This window comes from Peromyscus leucopus, chromosome 3 (assembly GCF_004664715.2).
Source record: "Peromyscus leucopus breed LL Stock chromosome 3, UCI_PerLeu_2.1, whole genome shotgun sequence".
Taxonomy (NCBI): domain Eukaryota; kingdom Metazoa; phylum Chordata; class Mammalia; order Rodentia; family Cricetidae; genus Peromyscus; species Peromyscus leucopus.
In genome coordinates this window covers 135,995,773-136,013,598 of record NC_051065.1, presented here as the reverse complement: position 1 = coordinate 136,013,598, position 17,826 = coordinate 135,995,773, and the positions used below count along the sequence as shown (strand labels likewise).

The 17,826-nt window shown below is 43.4% G+C and overlaps 1 protein-coding gene across 6 annotated transcripts in view; it reads right to left on the bottom strand.

The window, feature by feature from the left end:
* Eps8 (epidermal growth factor receptor pathway substrate 8) overlaps positions 1-17,826 on the bottom strand; it is a 173,418-nt gene that overhangs the window by 91,722 nt on the left and 63,870 nt on the right. For 2 of the 6 annotated variants that reach the window (XM_037204044.1, XM_028872188.2), the window contains exon 1: positions 5,838-6,378. The exons of the other annotated variants lie outside the window; for them this stretch is intronic. The gene's annotated coding sequence lies outside the window, so the exon portion shown is untranslated. Of the gene's footprint in view, positions 1-5,837; positions 6,379-17,826 lie in introns of those variants that run through there. 6 annotated transcript variants of the gene reach the window in all.

The window sequence follows — 17,826 nt, the reverse complement described above, 5'->3', positions numbered from 1 at the left end:
GAGGAGGGGGAGATTCCTTTAATATATGTGAAGCTGGAGAGACGGCTCAGAGCTTAAGAGTACTTGCACAGGACCAGAGTTCAATTCTCAGCACCCACATTAGGTGGCTCACAGCTGCCTGTCCTTCCAGTTCCAGGAGATTTGGTGCCTTCTGGCCTCTGTGGCTATTTGCACTCACATTCACATATTGATACACAGACACATAATTAAAATAAAGATAAAAAGTTTTTTAAGTACAGTTATATATTGCTTGTCCAGACGCAGGGTAATGGATCCTGTCACTTTGGGAACAACTCTGAGTGTACTCACACACTTTGGTGACATAACCTACTGGCAGGTGTTTACACACCAAAATACATCTACACATAGAAAAAGTTACACTAAAACTATATTATACATGAATTTTAAAGGGTGTATCTGTATATGAGTCATACTGTGAGCAGTGCGTGGGAATGGTTTGTTTGGGGGCAGTCCTGGGGGATTGGGTCTGAAGAGGCCATTGCTGTGCCCTGCTGTGGGCTGCATACACCACTGTATCCTGCACTGCATTCATTCATTCAAGCATTTATTTCTTTATTTTTATTTATTGTGTATTTGCCTGCCTGTGTATGTGAACCACATGTGTGCAGTGCCCATGGAGGCCAGAAGAGGGCATCAGGTCCCCTAACTGGAGCTACAGAAGGCTGTCAGTCCTTTGGAGTTGGAAGGGAAGCCAGGTCCTGTGTAAGAGCCATGAAAGCTCTTAGCTGCTGAGCCATCTCTCCAACCATTTAAAAAAAACTTTAACTTTCTATTTCATAAACCTTTTAGTTTTTTTTTTAAGTTTCTGATTCCTTTGTAGTAACATTTACCCTAAAATACACTCTACAGCTTTATTTTTTTTAAAAAAAAAAAAGTCCCTTTATATCCATATCCTATAAGTTTGCCTATGTTTTGTTTTTACTTTTTTGAATATCTTTTACTAAAAACACTGATTGTAGGGGAGGGCCAAGGCACCACTGCCTCTCTCCTTCAGGCCTTGCCCCCTTCCGTGTGTTGATGGACAGCAACAGCATGGGCCTGTCTGTCCTCATGAGGGCCCACCTGAGGCTGCCTTACTGCTAACCTTTATTATACAAATACAAAGAGAAGGTGTGCCCTCCACAGTGGTGCGAAAGGTATAACGTAGAGATAGAGAAAGCAGTGAAGGCATTTGGGAGTAAGCAGCTTTGTACACGATCATCTACACTGTAGTGTTTACTGGGGGGTTGATTTTTTTTTTTTTTTTTTTTTTGAGACGGAGTCTTGCTATTTAGTCCAGGCTGGATTCGCATCTTGGGCAATCCCCCTGCGTCAGCCTCATCAATGTAGAATTCTGGGGGAGCACCACCACCACACCTGGCGCATTGCACTTTTATTAGCATTGGCGGTGCAGGAAGGAGGCGCGCTCACACCGCTGTCACCGCGGCATCGGAGCACCCCGCACTGTACTGGGACTAGGTGACAGGAACTTTCAGCCCCATCATAATCTTCTGGGACCATAACGAGTGTGTGACCCCTGACTGTACACATAAAGCCCCGAGATGGCTCTGCCCATGTCGTCCACACCTCTCGCTCTCCCCTCTGGTTTTCTTAGTCTAATACTAATCCAGACATACAGCACAGTTTACGATGGTGGCCTCCGGTCCCCCTTCCACGGTCTCACATCCACAGCAGCGCAGCCATCCACCAGTCAGGCTCCTCTCACACTGAAGGTAGTGTTTGTAATCCCCCTTCTCCCACTTCCATATTCCAACACATCATTTCTCCTTGTGTACAGGTTCAGTCACTGCCACATCCCAGCTCTCGTTTTTCCTGACCTTTTACACACAAGCCGCTGGGAAAACTCAAGATTGTGTGTCAGGATCAGTCTCGGTCCTTGCCCTGCCTGATGAGGTCAGCGATGTCACCGAGGGCACAAGATATGATCGTGCAGAAGTTATTATTAATGTATAACCCACACGGCCCTCTCAGGACCCACTGAGATCTCAGCTCAGGCAACACCTGATTCAGGGCCAGCCCTGTCCTTTATGAGTGATGGACCTTGAGCAAGTCAATTATCCCTGCTGCCACAGCCAGGGCCTCTCTCCTCACAGCATGCTTTCCTAGCCGAGATGGAGTATGCCCTCAAACCATGAGCCCAAACAAAGCCTGCCTCCCTCCCTCCCTCCCTCCCTTCCCTCACTTGTGTCTCTCTGGTATTTTGTCACAGCAACAAGGCAGGTACTACACCCGGGATGCCAGTCATGTGGGGACAAACCTCTTTTCCCCAAACCAGTATTCTAGCCTCACTAACTACATCTGTTTCCACTATGAATTCATGGAAATGTTCTGCAAGTCAGAGCTGTGTGGGGTAACTTTTCGATTCCTCTCCGCCTGGCCTTCATCGAGAAGGGGACCTGAGGCCCCACACAGCCAGACCTGAAGGACTTCTCCATGGCAGCTTTGGTTGCTGCAAGCCCTAGTTCAGAAAGCCACTCTGCATTTCTTCAACTGAGTCCTCAAATATCCACTCCAGCAGAGGAGCAAAGTGTGTGCTACTCAGTGACTCACGGGCAAGTTACTCCGCATAGGGTTCCGTTTAGTATCTATGCAAGGCAACACAGGAGAAATCAGACCAAACCACCTACAGCCCATCATAGGAACAAAGAGTAAGACAACTTAGCTGTTTCAAGTCCATTAACATGGAAGGAGCAAAATATCAGAGAACACATGAAAATACACACAACATAGGACACGGGAAGAGAACGCAAAAGCACAAAACAGTATACTCAACCAAGGGAGAAAGGACCAGGGGAAATCCAACAATGGTGGTCAGCAGACCTTGAGAAAGAGCCAAACTCTGGTTATGAATGAGACACTTTGAGAAGGAAAAATGAGGCAAGAGATGGAAGATATGATAAAGGGCAAGCAAATTAAAAAAAAAAAACAAAAACAAAAAAAACCAAAAAACAAAACGGTGACCACAAATGACAGGGAGCCAAGCAGTCAATGATCCTTACACAGCAGGAAATGGGAAGGCCATGAGGAGCCTTCAGCCTGAGCTGTGGGGTCAACTAGGAATGGGGAGAAGGAAGCACGGTGGATTCCAGAACGCAGGCTCTGAGTTAGTGAAGAGGATTCATTCTGAGTCTTGGGAATGCCAAGCCAGAGTGGTAGGAGAGCTTTCCAACCCCAGGCCCGGGCTTCCTGCTCAATACTGATGATTGCGGCTCTACCCAAGGCAGACTATGCCATTTGGCCTGGCAGATTATATGAAATTGTGAACTAGAAGGGAATTATCTGCATATTATAGAAAGCTTTTTTTTTAAAGAAAATAGCAGAAAGTAATGAATATGACAGACAGTAGTAAATAGTGACTTCAAAATTGTAGATTTATAACAATCTTAGCAAAGTTAGTATTATTTGAATTACATCTAAACATCTGACACAATGTATTTGTTTCCTGTAACATCACCAGGTAGGCCAGGCTAGCTCCCCAAACCCTCCTGTGTCTGCCTCCCATCTTGTACTGCCAGGATTCTAAGCTTGTGTTGCCACGGCCAGTCTTGTATGTGGGTTCTGGGAGTCCAGGCTCAAATCCGCATGCTTGTTAGGCAAGAACTTTACCAACTGAGTCTTATTCCCAGCCCCCTCCAACGTACTTTTAATAAGTAAGAAAATGTACAGCCAATTCCTAAACCAAAGCCTTCACACACACAAGCCTTAGTGATAACCTACTTTAATATAACTCTTACATAATCCTTTTATTCAACTTAGCTAACAGTTCTATAAGTCTTTGTCACTATATTCCAAGGCAGGCTCAAGCCTTTTATTAAACTTTATACTGATCTCAATGAGTGACAAAGTAACTATGTGGGGAAACTAACAGAGACTTCTCTATACACTTTATTTTGGAACTGCTTTACTAGAAATGGGACTAAACAGATTATGCATGTGTCTGGCCATTTCTTCTAATACACAGTTTAATAAAGGTAAATTGAAAAAAAAAAACAGTTTCCATATTGAGCTGCTGAAAAACAGAAACCTCTTTGAAACAATGTTAGGTAGAACCTATACACATGTATCCTCCTACAATGGAGAACGGCTGGGTCAAAGAACAAAATGTTTTACATTCCTTTCTCGGAGACTACGCCGAGTTTAAAGTCCACATGACACTGACATCTGCCTTGGAATTTGGACAAAAGTTTACAGCCAAGATAAAAATAAGCCAGACCATAAACATCTCCAGGAACCTCACCTTCTTTTTACTCCTAAATGTTGGATGTGTTGCTGGAAGGTCACATGAGAAAGGCTGGATTGTCAACCCTCTTTACGGCACACAAATGACAGAGAATCAACACACACGAGAGAATGCCGTTCAAAGGAGCATCACTTGGGGGTGGGGGCATGACTAGGTGAGTAAAGTGCTGGCCAGGCAAGCATGAAGACCTGAGTTCCACACGCAACATCTCTGTAAGAGGCCAGAGGCAGCAGTGTGCACCTGAGACTAAGAGGCAGAGACAGACAGATGTCTGGAGCAGACGTGCCAGCCAGTCTAGCAGAACCTGTACACTCCAATGAGAGACCTCGATAGGAATCTCTGGTCTCTGTTACCTATATGCGTACACCCATACCTGCACACACAGGGGTTCACTATGTACGTACAGCACACACACACACACACACACACACACACACACACACACACACACACACACACACCATGATCTAAACTGAAGAATGCAGAGAGTCCCAGTCCACAAGAGTAACTCAGGCAGATCCTGACTTTTGCCCTCTGTCAGGGGCATGCAGTTACACTATTAGGAGCTCAGGAGGGTGATCTCCCTGTTCACCTCATAGCTAAAAAGGGATCAGATGACTGTTAATAGTTGGGAACCCACAGACATAAAATAAATCTTATACGCAAAACACTTTGATTATCCCATAACTATAGTTTTTACACAGTATCAATCCTAGCTTTGAATTTAATTTCTGGTAATAGAGCAAGAAAAAAGCATTTCCTTTCCAATCAGATTAAGTGTATCAATCCAATAAGAACCTTGAAAATAAAAGGCATACAGGGACCTCTACACATTGACAATCCTGCTTGTCACTAAACTCAAATGTAATACTAAGATACCAAAATTATAAACTTCTGATATTTTAAAAATAGTTGTTCTTTTAAGGTTTCCACTAACTGACTATTTAAACATTTACAAGCTCCATTAATATACACAGCTTTAAAAAACAAAAATTTTCAATACACATATCCAACTACAGTTTCAGTCCCAAGTAAAATGTTTGTATAGAGATTTGGCCATGTTCAGTCTGTGGGCTCAGAGCCAACAATAACCTATGAAGGTTAAATTTGAGTAATAAGCAAATTTTCATAGTACAACCAACACTGTACAAACAATTCAAAGCAGTTAGTATTTACAGGATAATCAAGGTGTTTTGCATATAAGATTCATTTTATGTCTGTGGGTTCCCAACTATTAACAGTCATCTGATCCCTTCTTAGCTATGAGGTGAACAGGAAGATCACCCTCCTGAGCACCACGACTCACAAGAGGAAAAGCCTTTAAACCCACAAGCCTGTAAGCAACCAAACAGGGAAGGAAGGGGCAGGATAATGTGGACACTAAGGTACCCCCAAGATTTTACCAGGTTTAGAAGCCAATGAGAACATCAAAAGGGACTTAAAAAAAAAAACCTGTTAGAGGACCTACTTAGCCTAAAAATAATACTACCTTTCAAGGTCTACAAACATCTTCTGTAATAATTACACCTTTGAAACCCCTCCTTAGCAAAGAAAATATTCACAAATTCTCACTTACCCTCCGGCACTGTCCAGGCAAAACTCCTCCAAGCGACGTTCAAGGCAACAGTGAGAGCGCATCGCTCCGTTCACGGACTTGTCAAGTGACCTTTGGCTCATACACAGAGAGGGTGGGACCCTGCTTCAGTTTCGGTATTCCGCTACACTCAATGAAGTTTCTCCTTTGGGCTCTCCCAGGCCGTAACTAAGACTTCCTCCTCTTCTTAACAAGGAAACAGCTACCACGAAGAACATAGAGCCCTTGCCCAAGGTGGGGAGACTAACAGAACGGCCAATAACAATGGGGAGCATTGATCAAGAACTCACTCTGTGTGCTAAACTAATGCTAGACAGGGTTGCTATGGACACTTTCCCATTGAAGAGGCAGAGTCTAAGGAACTGAGTGTTAATGAGTAACCTAAGGGCTGCAGCTATATGGTGGTAAGAAGAGCTAATGAAAAGGGCTTTGCACCAGAAATGTGGAAAAAATAAATGCTAGTGCAATAAAAATGTGCGGAGGGCAGCTGGAGATCTGAAGACATGGCTAAGAGCACTTGCTGCTCTTGTAGAGGACCTGGATTGAGTTCCCAGCGTCCACATCCTGTGGCTCACAGCCACCTGTAACTCTAGCTCCGAGGCATGTGACACCCTCTTCTGGGCTCCTCGGGCACTGCACTCACATGCACAAACTCACACTCATATACACATAACTAAAAATAAAGTCTTTCCTTCAAAGGAAGTACATGGCTTTATTTATGATAAAGAAACTCATCTAGTACCATGTCAATGCTAGATCTAGTGGCCGAAGTGGTGCACACAGAGCAAACGCGTCAGCTGTGGCTGTGGGGAGCCACGGTGGGAGAGGGCTGAGCCAAAAAAGTCTTTGCTGGGCAAGCATGAGGACCTTAGTTTAACCCCCAGAATCCACATTTTAAAAGTCAGACAGGGGCTAGATAGATGGCTCAGTTAAAAGCACTGATTGCTCTTGCAGAGGGCTCAAGTTTGGTTCCCAGCACCCACATGCTATCTCACAACCATCTGTAACTCCAGTTCCATGTGATCCAATGCCCTCTTCTGGCCACTGAGGGGACCAGGCATGCATGCGGTACACATATATATATGCATTCATACAGGCAAAACACTCAAAAACATAACAATAAATAAATAAACCTTTAATTTTTTTGCTTTTAAAGCCAACTATGACAGTATACACCTCTAGCATGAGACAAGTAAGAGGGTGCATCCTTGGGGGTCCCAGGAGCCACCCTTGCCAAATTTAACCAGGTCCAGACCTGTGAGAGAGTCCACAGTGAACAGTACCCGAGGGACAACACCCAAGGTTGACCTATGGCTTACACACACACACACACACACACACACACACACACACACACACAGAGAGAGAGAGAGAGAGAGAGAGAGAGAGAGAGAGAGAGAGAGAGAGAGGGCTATCCATACACACATATAAAATGCACAGAAAGTGAAAAAAGTAAGTAAATAAACAAATAGATACTGATGCATGGGGGATGTAAAGTTGGGATTAAGACAGTCCATAGAACACAAGCCATTTAGAGGTGCTGTGTTCACAGTTGAAATACAGTGAGAAGACAGAACAAAGTCCTCCGGTGTCTTTGTAACGCCTCACGAGTGCTTGTCTCTAAGAATACAGGGAAGGCAGAAAAATGCTACAATCAACCTGTGGCGCCAGCGTTTTAAAGTGTAAACCTCATTTGTATGCGCTGACAAAGCCAGTAAGCTAAAATTCCCCATGCTAAGAAACGGAGCCAATAACAAATGAATCCCTGGCCTGGCTCCAAAAAGGCAAATGTAAAACCCTTTCAAAGTAACACACCATAAATGACCATGCATGCATAAGCAGAAAACCTAAACCAAAAAACAGTCAAAAAGCAAAAGTCCCTAAAGATATGCTTAAAATTTGTAAAATAAATAAATATTTTTAAATGAGAAAAAATGATATACTGTGCCTGAACACTGACAGATATGCCCAGCAAACTAATATTCACCTGATTTTTTTACTATGAAGATTCAACAAAAGAATAAACTACTAAAGCTATGGAAGAACAGAAAACTGTCATGTACAAAGAAAACTGGAAAAGTAGGGTTTATTTAAGAACAGGATCTGTCTGCATAAAGAACAGAACATTTTGCACATAAAGCACCAGGTTTTCTCAGGTTTGTGTGATATAAAATTGTATTTCTCCAGGTAGAACTTTCAAAACAACCATCGAAGCCACAGTTGAGCTGTCTGGACCGCCTGCTGCATCCCACATTTCCCTTCCACCGTCTCCTAGGTCCTGTCCACTCTGCTCTCCAGTTCTCATTCCTGGAGGCTGTAGTTCCGCCCAAGGCCAGTCTTTTGAACCATTCTTACAAAAGGAAAAAAAAATGGAGTGGAAACTGACAAGCCTCTAAGGTTCCTATCTAGGAAAGGACACACTCCCTAGAAGCAGCCTGCTGCCTGCACACAGCCCACAGCCCACACACAGCTTGCAGCCTTCGGCTAACAGCCTTGGCTTGTCACAGCCTCACCCAACATCATGTCCTCTCCCTCTTCCCAGGGATGGCTTGTCAGCCATTGAGACAGGTTGTCATGTGGAATATGAAGACATGGCCCCTTCTCCTGAATGAGGACAATGGCAAAGAGCCATTGCAGCCCTGTAGGTCCAACGGGATCAGATCTGACCGTCATGACACAGTAGTCCAATTGCCCGCTCTGCCCTGTACTATTTCCTTCCTTCCTTCCTTCCTTCCCACAGGATTGATCCCAAGGGCCCTTCTGAATAAAATTCCCACACATTCATATCCATTTCAAAGTCTGTCCTGGAACACAAACCTCAACCCTGCAAGGACAAACACCTCCAAAGCAGAGGGCAAGGAGCAGCAGAGTCTTGAAGGCAATGTGAAGGATAAAAGAAAGCATTGACCTTATCTCTTTGGTGAGAATGGTGTTAAAAGCAGAAGGCCTCCAAAATGAAGTATGTACTCAGGATACTCAACAGAATCAAAAATCCCATCCCAACATCCCCAAGCATCAACATACTTAAGATCTAAAGGAGCTCTAGATGTGACCCCAATTCCAACCCGTCATTTTCAAAATGTCTCACAGGCCCTTCCGCTTGAGAAATGTCAAAAAGAAATGGGACTCCAAGTTAAGTGGCTCAGTGGTTAGGATCGTTTGCTGCTCTCACAGAGGACCCACACCAGGCAGCTGCTGCCTGTTACTCCTGCTCCAGTGGATCCAACACCTTCTAGTCCTCATAGAACCCTACATACAAATGTGCACACACAAAGACACAGAAACATACCCATAAAGAAATAATATTTAAAGAAATGTCTCCAACTATAAACGGGTAGATTTCTAATAATAACTTATGATCAATCCACTGCTGTTAAAGTGACAAAATGCTGGTACATTTTCGGCCTCTGAGTCAGCAGGAAGTAGTGAGTGATGTTTTAGTAACAGCGTATGAGAGTAGTATATCGCTGTCATTGTCCTGAACACTACCACACCTCTGTGTACTCAGAAGGCTAATGTAGGTTGACTCCCTTACCTTTCTGGTAAACGGGACTGAAGACCGGTGGTCATCCATATGCAATATTACTTACTTGGAATGGCCCAGGCTTGGTTACTGAAGACAGTACTGGAAGCTGGATACACACACCTTTACTGGTAACCATGCCTACCTCCTCCTCTGTAACCGTATTATAAAGGCACACAAAACAGGCTACAGTATGACCTGACAACTGAGACCATCAGATCCAAAGTGACCGGAGGCCAGTGACAACTGATGTTAGGACAGCCAAGCAGAATGGATGGACCACACCACCACACTGTCCTCCACAAGTATAAGCACAGCCTCCCTCTCCATTCCTGGGTGTTCCATCCTCGTTACTCACTTGTCTCTAATTATTCCTTCCCCTCCCACACTACCTTCTCAAAACCAACCTTTGGGGCCTGTAAGGTGTCCCAGTGGGTCAAAGTGCTTGCTGCCAAGTCTGACTGCAAGACACCCTCTGAGCTGCCCTTGTATGCCATGCTACACAAGCACCCACACACATGCACACATGTATCGCACAGAGAATAAAGTATAGCTTTAAAAAAATCAAACTTCTAATTCCCTTCCCACACTAAAATCCCTTTTGATGGGAGTAAGTAACTAAGGCACTAATAAAATAAGAGAGAAATAATGTAAAAGAAGTTTCTAGAAGAAAGTCTCATCATATTTTTGCCAGTTTTCAGTGATATACCAACTACCTAATTCACCTTAGGTAGCTGAATGATAAGTCAAATCCCACTTATCTGAAGATAAATGGATATCTATACAATTTACAATTGGAGAGAATCATCTCTAACAAGGAATATTGTATGGGCACAAAAAAGGACAAACATGTATGGTATATAAATGAGAAGAACCAATATGTTCACATAAAAAGAATAAATAAATCACAATGGTTTGGAGCTAGTGTTTGGTCCTAGAACCTGGATTAAAGGTTCATGGTACATTTTAATACACACACTCACATACACACACAAACACACACACACACACACACACACACACACACACACACACACACACACACTCCTGGATGACAACTGTAATTCAGCAACCCACACATTATTTAGAAGAGTGAAATAATAATTAAATCTTTGTCTATAGAAAGCATGAGACTCTGATAAGTTACAACATTGAGGAAGTTGAACCGAACAGTTACGTGACAGTATATAAGTGAATTCAATGATAATTTCCTCTTCAACCGGCCAGGGTTAAGAATATACACAGGGAAATCAGTGTAAACCAAACAGTTATGTGACAGTATATAAGTGAACACAGTGGTAATTTCACCTTCAACTGGCCAGGGTTAAGAATACACACAGGGAAATACAGTGTAAAGTTACCTTCCACCTTGGAATCACAAGATGGGAGGATCTCATTGGGCAATTTTAGCCAGAAACCCAACAACTCATTGACACAGTGAAAACGGAGGAGAAAAGCAATGCCTTGCCCCATCCGTGTACCATGACTACAACAGGTGAGAAGGCAGGGGCCTCAGCACCAGCAGGGCGACATTTACGTCAGCAATCTGCACCCTTGGGGAACGGGGGTGCCCTCTACCAGCTCCCATTCCTCACCTGCAGCATGAAACTGGCCGGTAAGCCTTATTGAGAGCTAACACTCCAGGACATTTTCCCAATTCAGATTTAAAAAGAGGAAATCTACTACATTAGATTTTGTTATAAAATGCAGTAATTGGCAATTTTACTCTTTCCAACAAACAAACTGTAATTTTTCAAGGGGAAAAATAAAATAATCAGAAAACCCAATGCTGAAGGAGGAAAACATGTGAGGACGACATGGATAGACTCACCCCAGAAATGGTCAAATAACCCTTTTCACAGACCCTCCCATTTCAGTCAAGAATTTCCATCTAAAGTGACTGATGAAACAGGCCGCATACAAAGGACTTCTGAGAGGAGGAAAATGCAAGCTTTGGGGACACAGTATCACAGTTTTCCTGTCCGTCAACATTTCTTTTATGTTCACCGGACCCAGAGGTTGGTCATGTCCCTGCAGCCGGCTCAGGGAGCGCACATCCAAAGAACCACCCAACGCTACATGTTAAATCACATGTTCAACATGATCATGTTAAATGCATCCTCTCAGCAAAATGTTCAAGTTTTTTAAACAATGATAGGTGTTCCTACTTTAGCTCATGAAAATCTAAGTACGCTGAGGTGCTAACCATACTCTGTGGAGTGAAGGCTTCTCACACAGGGTTATCAAACCTGGAATATTTTTTACCTCCACACTATCGAGTCAGAAAAGTATCACATCAGCTGCACAGTGAGCTTTAACCTCTTCGATCTATAGTCACATGCTGTGTAGCACTGAGTGGGAAACGGGGGAGGAAGAAAGAGAAGGAGGCCAGTTAGTGAGTACAAAAAGGGTCTGTGAGTGCTGGTGGAGTTATCTCAGCAAAAAAAAAAAAAAAAAAAAAAAAGATCGGGCAACATGCCCAAGCTTAATTGCAAACCACAGACCAACTGAAGTACTGTAAAATATCATTATGTAGATACACTCTTTTCATCAAGCTAATACCATGTACATGGTCCTGAAAAATTAAACCAGGTAGTGTTGCAATAAACAGTAAAATGCCTGCTTTCAGAGTAACAGTCTAGAAAAAGCTGTGTCAATAGTTGCTGGGATAATATAACTCAAGCCGTCCTTTGAAAATAAATCCTGTCATTAGATTTGCACATCAAATGGTCCCTGAAGCTTGTGTGTTACTAATAAATAGGGGGTCAGAGAGGCCTTAAATCAGAGAGGCAGAGCCGACAGCACAAAGGGACTGTCACCTAGAAGAAGGCAGGATGCAGGAGGGTTGAAAAGTGGCAAGACTGCTCTGGAGGCCACCCCACAAGATTTGCTCTGGCAGCAGAATGTAGTTACGCCCTTTGGCTGGAAGTTAATATAGGGAAGATTTACCTGAGATCAGCAAAATATTAAATGTTGCTTTCAAGTTTAGTTTTGGGAGATAAAATGGTGACTCCTCCACTCAACTGCTAGTCTTGGTTAGCTTGCAGACCCAAGACTTTATGGGGAGCCTTCCTTTTATGTGTGTGTGTGTGTGTGTGTGTGTGTGTGTGTGTGTGTGTGTGTGTGTGTACATGTTTGAAAAGTCTATGGGTCAATGTCAGGTGTCCTCAATCCTTCTTCCACATTGCTTTTAAAGACAGGGATAGATAGATAGATAGATAGATAGATAGATAGATAGATAGATAGATGATAGACAGACAGATAGATAGACAAACAGATATAGGTAGGTAGATAAGTCATACATACATACATACATACATAAAGATAGGTAGGTAGGTAGGTAGGTAGATAGGTAGATAGATAGATAGATAGATAGATAGACAGATAGATGTTATTTATGTATTATGTATTTTATTTATGTCTTTGAGTATTCTAGTCTTTGTTGACTTAACAGAAATGTTTTATAACTTAAAACCAAAATCATGACCATGACTCGGTCGGTCAATCTTCAAGCTTATGAACCCTGAGAATTAATGTCAATAGTCAATCTTACATTATAGTCATTTTGAAATGCCACCAAAACATGTCTTTTCATTGATATTACCATTAGTCAAATGTAAGATTTGGAGATTTAAAAATTAGGTAAGAAAGAACAAGCTTGCTTTCTTGAAAATGAATAAGCTTTGTCAAAGTTACTGTCTTTAAATAGTAATATAGGCATTGATCCAAATCAGCGATAATTCTATTTTAAAATGTGGTTGCCCACTGCTACAGTGTAAGTACTTATTAAATAGCCACTCTGTTGATTTTTAAGAAGGTTTTCTTTGGTTCCATACATATGTATGCAACACCCACATGACTTTCTTTGGCAACTCCACTTTGCGAGGTGTTTATACACAGCGCAATATCTGAATGAATGCAGATTGCTTTATTTTTAAAAACCTATCAATCTTCTAAGTTCTTTTCTCCAAAGGCTTAAAAATATCATACATGCATGAAAATAATCACTCTCCAGTTCACTTTTAGTCATTTTGATTCATAACAATGAAATAAAATGCACCATCCACAGATGACCACTCATAAATCAGTATTCTCTTAGGAAATGATCTTTTTAAATTACTTTGTTTACTTTGAGGCAAATATTATTCTCCACTCCAGTAGGCTAGCACTATCCTCAAATCCATGCCAGTAAAAGAACATAAGGTGGCAGATCTCTTCTGCTGGGTATTTATGCAAATTTCTGTTCATCTGTGGAGACTTTCAGGAACCTCACAGCACTGCTTAGACTCTCAGAAGGCTCAAGAAAAGATGTGCATGTGTGGGCACAAATCTTGGAGTATACACAGCACTTTCCTTTTCATTATTTGTGCCTGCGTACATGCATGTGTGTGTGTGCATGTGTGTGTGTGTGTGTGTGTGTGTGTAGGCATTGCATTGCTAGCCAGTTCTTCACCTCTGAGCTGCATCTCCATCCCCACATTTCAATTACACTCATATATTTAGCATTATAAAGGATTGCAAAATCGGGCTGCTACGTGATGGCCTTTAGTCACATAGCAATTCATGCACTATGCAGCCCTGACTTTGCTCATTAGATCTCATCATGACAACCTGGATTCACCACTTTCCAAGGACAAGAGATGGGTGAAGAAACACACAGCTCCCTTAGTTAAGGTGGATTTATTTATTTATTTATTACACAGGCATCTTAAGCATTTGCTAAGGTTTTCCTGTTAGTGAGATAACTGCTTTAGTAACGAGATGTGGGATCTGCCCGTTAGGCTAACCAAAAGCACAGGTGAAGAGACACACGTCGACACATACAAGTAGCAGGTGCACTCTGGAGCGCACGAAGAGTAACTGAAGCAGCCATCTGATGAACTCGTATTTAGATGTAAAGCTAGAGAGATGATCCAGTGGTTAAGAGGGCTTCTTCTCTTCCAGGAGATCCAAGTTCAGCTCAGCACCCACACCCAGCAGCTCACAACCACCTATACTCCAGTATACTCCAGTATACTCCAGTATACTCCAGTATACTCCAGCTCCTCTTTCACCTCCAAGGGCTTGTGTACACATGCAGGCCACACACATACACAGAGAGAGACATTCTCTCTCTCTCTCTCTCTCTCTCTCTCTCTCTCTCTCTCTCTCTCTCTCTCACACACACACACACACACACACACACACACACACACACACACCTACACATAAAACGTAAAGATAAAGTCTTCAAATAAAGGAAGGTGAAGAAATTGACACTTAGCTGTGACATGCCCACAGTCACCGCACTTGAAGGCTGAGGCAGGAAAATCCCCAGAAATTTGAGGTCATCCAAGGGGCTACTAGTGAGACCCTGTGTCAAAGAAGGATGAGGAGGAGCAGGAGGAAGAGGGGACAGCAGAAATGGCTTTAGCACGATTATTGAGACTTGGTCATGAAACCAAAGTGGACCATCAAGCTGGCCTCGGGAACCAACCATCTCTTCTCTGGTAAGGTTTGGAAGGCACTGTAGGGAGTTGGTATCTGACTGCTTCCCAGTAGAAATTCAAGAACTGGAGAGGGGAGAAGGCTCAGGAAGGTCTTTCATGGGAAGAACAAAGAACCTAAGCGGGGAAAATGTGTTGATATTTTGTTTGTGATCTAACAAACAAAGCTTGCCTGAAGATGAGAGTGTGGAGCTAAGCTACTAAGTCAGTCATAGAGGCCAGGCAGTGATGGCACACACCTTTAATCCCAGCACTCGGGAGGCAGAGGCAGACAGATCTCTGTGAGTTCAAGGCCACCTTGGGCTACACAAGATTGATCCAGTCTAAGAGAGAAACAGAGCCAGGCAGTGGTGGCACACACCTTTGATCCCAGCATTTGGATCTCACACAGTTAATCCCAGCACTAGGGAGGTGGAGACAGGAAGTGACATGGCTGGGCAGAGAGAAGAATATAAGGCGGGAGGAGACAGGAGCTCAGTCACTTTCAGGCTGAGGATTCGATAAAGGTAAGAACTCAAGTGGCTGGCTGCTCTGCTTCTCTGATCTTTCAGCATATACCCTGATATCTGGCTCCGGGTTTTTATTATAAAGACAAATTGGGACTCGTGCTCCAGAAAAATGCATAAAAAAGAGGGACAATGACAAGGACAGGAACTGCCAGGGGCGGGCTCAAGAAGGGAGGGACCTGGGCTTTCCCTCCTCCTCCGTGGGGATAGTAAAGTCGGTCCCTGTGGTTGTCAGAGCAGAGAGCCTTACAACAGATCCCTGACTGAGGCAACAAGGACTCAACACACCCAGACAAGAGCCTAAGTTCCAGGGGACATCCTGAGTAAGGGTCCCACAGTGGCGATACCAGCCAGATGGTTTACAAAAAAACGATCAAGAAGCCAGCTGTGGTAGCATACGCCTACAGTCCCAGTGCATGGGAGGTGGAGGCAGGAAAGTCAAGAGTTCAACCACCTTTGGCTACATAGTGAATTTGTAGCCAACCTGGTTTATATGAGACCCAGTCCCAAAAACCAAAAAGTATTTAAAAAAAAAAAAAAAAAGGCCAGGTTTTGCCAAAAGCCTAGATTTCTGAGCCGTGAGAACAGTCCTATGTCCTGATGCTGCCTGGGGTCTCGATGAAGTCATGTGGTCATCCTAGATGTAGAAATAATTGCTGCATTCCATGAACGATGTAGAAATGAGGGTGAAAGGTGGATAGTGTCTGTGACGCAGCACAGGAAACAGGAAAGCCACTCCGTGCGCTTTGAGTTACGAGCAGGAGGAGATGCATCACATCCACAATGGACTAACATAAATACTGTTACGAGTGACAGACTTATTTATGGTAAAGCAGCAATGGCTATAATTCAGTGAGTGACATTTTTCAGGGTTCAAAGGTCACCAGCTCCCTTAAATTACCATCGCACCCAGCAAATCTTTTTAACTTGTTCAGTTCACTCTGAGTCACCCGTCAACAGCCACACCTGTACTGAAGTTCCCCATTCTGCCTGTGGCTCAGGGATCATTTAGTATCTGTCTGAAGATAGGTCCAGGAGTCTCCACAGCTAAGCTTGTGTCATGGGCGATGTCCTGGCCAGTTATCGCTTACTTTGGGCATATGGAATGATATGCCCAAAATCTCAACAGTTCATTTCATCCTCTGGGAGGCCTTGTCTTACTTCTCACGTCTTCCATTCTTACATCATATTTTAACATTTGTTTTAATGTTGTAGATATGAACTTTAAAACAACTGACTCACTATTGCACCTTATATAAATACAGTAAGGCAGGAACTTCAGTGTTGACTCATTAAAACAAAGAATGGGCAATCTAGTTCCCTGTCTCAAATGTCATCATCAGCTTTCATTTGCTTCTCATAATGCTTCTATAAAGGACTGTAAATCTGTATGGGCAGTGAGGACAACCATCCTCTACCAGCTGAGAGGCTAGGAACCATGGGAAGTAGAGATGCTCCTGCTGGTTTCCACCGAGAGGAAATAATCAAGAAATTAAAAGCACTGATACAGCTACTTCTCCTGAATCACTAGTTTGCCCTCTGCCTCCTTGCTCCTTAGTGATAGAAATTTAACTGTTGCCCACAGTGTGAACAACTGGTAATAAGAAAACACTGGTGACCTAAACCAGGAGAATCAGGCCAGCTATAAACTAGGCAGATAAGTCATCACCATGGGAACAAGTTCAGAAACAGACACAGAGGCCAGTTCACTGGCACCATTTCGAAACCAGGGGGTGGATTCTCCCTCTCTGTCTCTGTCTCTCTGTCTCTGTTTCTCTCTGTGTCACTGTCTCTCTCTGTCTCTGTGTGTGTGTGTGTGTGTGTGTGTGTGTGTGTGTGTGTGTGTGTGTGTGTAATTCACACAGTGTCCTCCGGGTCAGACTACTGACAGGCCAGGGGGAGGAGTTGAAGAATGCACAGTAGTGCCCCTCTAACAATCCAGGTCCTGCCGTACTGAAAGGTGATTGGCCCCGTACTAGAAAGACTCTTGGAGGATGTCATACAAACACACTGACCCTTGGGAACACCCTGCCTGGTGCTACACAGATCCACTGAACTTGAAGGGTCTGGAGGGTCCACAACGCTCCTAGCACCAGGCAGGAGAACACATAACTTCTTACAAACACACAAAACCCAAGAACACTGGTTCTGCTATTTGCATTCAGCGCAGTGAGTTTATTCCAAATGCAAACATAATGTTTAATATCTGAGGTTCCGGTGAGGCAATCACTTCTGCCGCAGAGATGGTGCTTGCAGAAATGCTCAATGTACAGCATATAGTACGGCATACCAGGCTTCAGAAGTAAATTCCAAGTCAATAAAAATGTGCTGAAAACATGCAGTTAAGAAAACAAAACAGACAAGGCTCAGAATGGAAGAAAATAAGCACTAATCTTATGTTCTTCAGCATCTCCCCCAAGGTGGGATACAATGTGGTGATGTATTGAGTACACTAA